Here is a 5,754-nt window from a genome sequence, read left to right on the forward strand (position 1 = left end):
ATTTGTTAATTAAATAACAATAATTATGATTTCATCTTTGATTTTGGTATGGTTATTGAATTTGTTTTAAAATATGTTAATATATTTTAAAATTTTATTATTTTTATTATCTTTTGTTCATTGGATTAGTGCTTTAGTTTATTGACTTTATGATGTTTCTCTTAATTTTTGAGTGGGTTGAACTTTTTCTAACTATTTATAAAATATTTATGAAGTCCTTTATAGATTTTTTGAAAGATTAACTAATTAATTGACTATTTATTTGTAGATTGTTTGTGTTTCGTTCTCACGTCTTGCTTAAAGCATTTCAAGATCCAAACTTGAGCTGCATCATCCATGAAAGGTATCTCTTCTCGTCTTTATGTCAAATAAAGCTAAATTGTAGAGTATAGAGGTATGTTACTATGGTATTATGTCTTCAATAATCTTCCTTTATTATTGAAATTATGTTGTTTAGTTTCAATTAAGGTTCCTAATTATGAATATCACACCTGTAATTTTTCATTTTTCTTTACTCTTGTTAATATTGTTTATTGACATAAGATTTTTTTTTTTACAGTGCATTAGTGCCTACCCTAATTTAAATTCCTGACTCCGCCATTTTTCTGTTTTTTTCTTTTTAGTTTAGAAAAAAGATTATCAACCGCATGAAACCCTTGAGATGCTACTTACTTACTGAGAAGCACACCCGGCTTCAACGTTACTGCATGAAGCACCTCTAGTAAGTTTCAAACCGGGGTCATCTTACATCAAGTGGCAAATTATGGTCTGCCCATGTCACAAAGACACGTGGACACGAGGGCGTGTGATGCAGTTTTGACTTGGAAGTTCTAAATTTTTAAAAAAATAAGAAACGATGATAAAGAATATAAAAAATTTTAAATCAATAAAAAGCTCATTGCTGGTATTTTAATATTAAAAAAAATTGTAATAAAAATATTATTTTAAAATATTAAAATTATTGTTTATACGTGTCAGTGTCTATGTCTCTTGCCTCACCATGGACACGCGTTCATGTGACATACCCGTCAACAATACCAACGACTGCAGCATGATTTATGGTCTTTATGGTGCCACCTGTCAAGTTTGATTGTTGGGTTCATCTTTTAACACATCATTTTCAGTAGAGAAATTGTGGTCCATGTCAGTATCGGTATCTGGGCCCTGAATCGTTGGGTCACTTATTCATCTGTATCGGACGATACTGATACTCAAGTGAATCGTTTTGCATCGGCAAGAAAATAATAAAAAAATATTACATCTCAATCACAACTTAACACATGTTAAAACCATTAAAATCATATTAAATTAATAATTAGAAAATTAGCTTTTAGTAATTTTTGCATTTATTAAAAAATAACCGTTTCAGGATTGAAGCTATCGATTTTCTGCAGATACGATGCTATCGGCCGATACGCACCAATACTGAACATCATATTACGTCTTACGAACCAAAAGCAAGCCTAGAGTTCATATTATGCCATATCAGTATCATGGATCTAGTGTGGGTATTGTGCCTCCAATCCATGTCTCACCCATTTTTCATTTTATGAATATGCAAACCATTGATTTGATTAAGCGACAAACAATTTTCAGTGTGAGGCTTGAAAGTCTAGTTAGAGATGGCAGTGGATCGGGACGGATGCCGGGGATAAGGTCTTCACCCCGCCCCATCTTAAAATTCTGCCCTGCATCTCTACCTTCATTCATGCACGGGTTTTGATTTTAACCTCCATCCTTGTTTCATGTCCTCCATCCTTGTCCAAATGGAGCGAGGTGCGACGGAAGTCCGTTTCCTCTTGGTCCACTGCCATCCTTAAAGAAGGAGGTTAAACCATCGAAGGGTATTTTAATTATTTTACTAATGGGGACCGGAAAAAGAATTGGGGAATGCGTAAGTTCATCCCCGCACCAGTTTTGATTTTAACCTCCATCCCCAGTCCAAAAGAGGCGAGACGAGGGGGTGGTCCATTTTCCCCTGATCCACTGCCATCCCTAAGTCTGCCCTCCATCTGCTAAAGGCAGAAGGTTAAGACCGTCTTCAATCTTCTCTAACCCGGCACCTCGCAATACGGAACTGCACTAGGATGACTTTTTTATTTTTTATATCAGGTCAACCCAGAGTTCTTTGTTTGAGTTTGGACTTGGATATAAATGAAAAATATGTGCAAGTGATTTGGTTAAATAGAAACCATCAATGTAAGACTTGGCAGTCTTATTCAACATGTGGGCTCTGATCAACCCAAACTTGGGTAGTTTTTGTCCAACAAATGGCTTTAGGTTGGATATAGCAAGCTTAACTTGTTCAATTAGGTTTGGACTTGGATCTAATTAATTTCTGATCCAAGTCTACTATCTCATTGATACGAACGTAAGTTCTAATGATGGGGATAGGTCACAGCCTGCAAGTGTGAAGGTTCATACAGTTTCCCCACTTTTACACGTTTCCTGTTTCAAGTTGCCATAAGAGGCTGGTTTGATTGGCTGGAGAAAATTGCCAAACAGGTGAAGAAATATGTGGGGCCCACTAACTTTTTCCACTTTCAAACGAACATCAGAAAATATTATCTAGAAAATTAAAGTTGTTCATAAGACTTTCTCTGAGAATGAGTCGGACCTTAGGAGGTCCAAGCTATTTCTCCAGAAAAAAGGGTCTCTCTGCACATTTTTTTTCACAATTCATTTTTACTTTTTTCAATTAAACGAGTTTAAAATTGTTTCTTAGACAAATTTAATGTGATAAATTTGCTTAATTGAAAGGCAAACTTATACGAGGGGAAAATGTCTTGGAAAATCAAACGGTCTTAGGGATGTCACCGGATTGGATTTTATCCAATATCTAACTGAATCTATTGGATTTGGTAAGCAAAAACCGTATCTTATTTATAATCGGGTGCGGATATGATTTTGATTTTTTGCTAGTGAATCCAACTCAACCAAATTTCACTAGTATCTAAATCCTATCACATGTAAAAAAACATATTTGGTATGAGCTTTTCAATATCCAAATATGAATCTGAATCCATATCTGACTAGTTGGATATGGAATTGACCATATCAGACTTGAATCCGAACCATTTACATCTCCAAACAGCCCCTACGCAATAAGCTTTTAGGTGAAAACATCATAAAGAAAAATTTCATGCCAATCAATCAAATCAAACACTCCCATATATGATGATAATCCCTTATTTTGGGGTGGATGACCAGAAAAGTTTGGTTTTTAATTTGAAACAAATTGGCACATGTATTATTGTAATATATTATAACGATCAACAATGATCAAGGGGCACATTTGTTGTCACCTTTTTTCTACCAAACAAAAATCATTGGCCGATTTTAGTAGCAAACTTGTCTTTTAAATATAACTTATAAAAAGGTGTTAAGCGAGCGATAGAAAAGCTTGCGACGGTAAGAAAGAACCGTTGTGCCGCACTGGCCTATTGAATAAGTACGCCTGTGACAGATTAAGCCTTATGAAAAAATAATTACACAAATAAAGAGTCGACACCTTATACCTTATACCTTTTTCCCTTTTTTCTTGGAGCATTGCGTGTACAACTCAAAATGGAGAGAGAAAGAGAGAGGGTCAAAATACATGCCTTGAGTTTCTCTTTGTTTTCCTAGTGATTCACAGCATTAAATTATGGTAATAACCTTGTAGGGTAACATAAAAGTTGTGTTCAAGAGCTTGTCTAATGAAAAGACTCAGGTGCATACAGCCAGGCTGAGCCAGTGCGACCAGGTCTTCCTACCAGGTGAGGTTCCTTCGAGTTATAAATCCAAACAAACAAACTCATCCACCTTTAAAAGAGCCTCCTCTAGAGACTTGGTGGCCCCCACATTGCCTCAACTCACAACCATAAAATCCCAGTATCTTTCAAGGCCTCTTAGTTGCGGGAAAACTCAAAACTGATCCCCTATTCGAAAAACCCACACGCCCCTCCAATTCACCAACCTTTTGTCTCTTTTGTAAATCTATCTTTTTTTTTTAGGCAAACTGGGTTGGGCAGACCTTATCAGTTAATACAACCATACCATTGGGATTAGAACTTGCAACCTCTCAACACAAGGTGACGTGCACTCATTGCTCCTAACCAGACAAGCTGTTGGTGCATCTATCTCTTGCCATAAGGCCGAAGCAGAAGGCGCCCTCGTAGAGTCCTGCCTCACGAAACAGTTTAATTTTTTTTTTTAAAAAAGCCCAGTCCTAGCCCAGCCCTGATTCCATATGAAATAGATTTTTATGTATTTTTGTAGCCCAGCCCAGTCCTAGCCCAGCCCTGACTGCAGCAAATAGTTTGATTTGTTCATATGAAATAGATTTTTATTAATAATTGTAGCCATTTTTTATTTTATCTCAAAAAAAAATTTCTCGGGCGTCCCCGAACCCCCGACTATAGCACAAATAAATTTTTTTTTGCTACACCCCTGTTTGCCCTCCCCCCTCACATGAATCCTAGCTACGACCCTGTAGCCAGGCGTGCAGTCTCAAGGCTTTAGGCTGTCGAGCTTAGCTACCATAGGTCAGCAGGATTTTTTCAGTTCCTCCCGTCTTCCAATCCAATCTGACGTTCCCGTGTAATAAACTAAGAACATTTTCTCTTGAAAAAAGAAAGCATCAGATGGGTACTTTGGTTGGTCATGTTTCCTCTGGGTTTGGCTTCTTCATCATAGGCCTGTGGCACCTCTTCAACACCATAAAAAACCATATTCTCCATCCAAATTCTTACACTTGCCAACCATGGTTCCCATCAAAGCTGGCTAGAAACCTTGAGCTCGAGCTCTATGCCATAATGCTGGGGACCTCCGTTTCCATAGCCATGGAGCTCTTCATAGGCCTGGAGAAGCACCAACCCTTTGATGATGATGGCACCATCCCTTATTACCATCTCCAAAACATTGAGCACTCCTCAATCTCCTTGTTCCTCTTCGTCTATGCATTCACCACCTTCTTGGTAGACGCCCTAAAGGTCAAAGTCCATGCCGGGCTCGCCTTTGGTCAGCCGCGGCTGCTTTTCCACCTCTACTCTGCTGACCACATGGGTATGGAGGGTCAGTACCATTGGCTCCTCCAGCTTGTCATAGCTGTCACCTTCGTAACCACACTTCTTGGGGTTGCCTACCCTAGGAGTTTTTGGGTGGCCTTTGTGAGGTCCTTCAGCTTATTGTTCCAAGGGGTGTGGTTTATGCTCATGGGTTTTAAGCTTTGGACCCCTCAGTTTGTACCTAAGGGGTGCAGGTTGAATATGGAAGATGGGCACCAGGTGCATGGATGAGAAGGCCTTGCATAGGGCCAAGGTCCTGGTGAACATCCAGTTTAGTTGGTACTTGGCAGGGGTCACTGTCCTAACCTTGATTTTCTATGTGGTTATGGTGAGGATATATGGAAAGGAGGTTGAGTACAGAAGGGTAGAGGTCAAGGAAGAAGAAGAAGAGATGATGCAAAGTCTGATAGGTTTATTCAGATGGTGAAAGGATCCATTTCAATTGAGTTAGAGAGGTAAGGATTCAGAAACAGAGAGCTACATGATTATGGTGTTGCATGATTAGGATTTTGGATGTTTTTCTTTGTTGCCTTCTTCCTTCTTTGTCCCTGCTTTTTAATATTCAAATGAATTGTTTGAGTGCAGTATGGGAACGTGTGTCCCTTGCCACTAGACCGAAGCAACAAGCTCTCTTATGGTTGAGGGGCGGCATCGGGGTTTTATACCGTTGGGTGTGGTGACTATAATTCCATCACGACTTTCTAGC

The 5,754-nt window shown here is 38.7% G+C and overlaps 1 pseudogene; it reads left to right on the top strand.

Annotated features, from left to right (window-relative positions):
• Window positions 1-4,625: 4,625 nt before the first annotated feature.
• Window positions 4,626-5,475, top strand: LOC149813395 (uncharacterized; annotated as a pseudogene).
• Window positions 5,476-5,754: the final 279 nt, after the last annotated feature.

Source organism: Nuphar pumila, chromosome 16 (genome assembly GCF_984573655.1).
Source record: "Nuphar pumila chromosome 16, dmNupPumi1.hap1.1, whole genome shotgun sequence".
Classification (NCBI taxonomy): domain Eukaryota; kingdom Viridiplantae; phylum Streptophyta; class Magnoliopsida; order Nymphaeales; family Nymphaeaceae; genus Nuphar; species Nuphar pumila.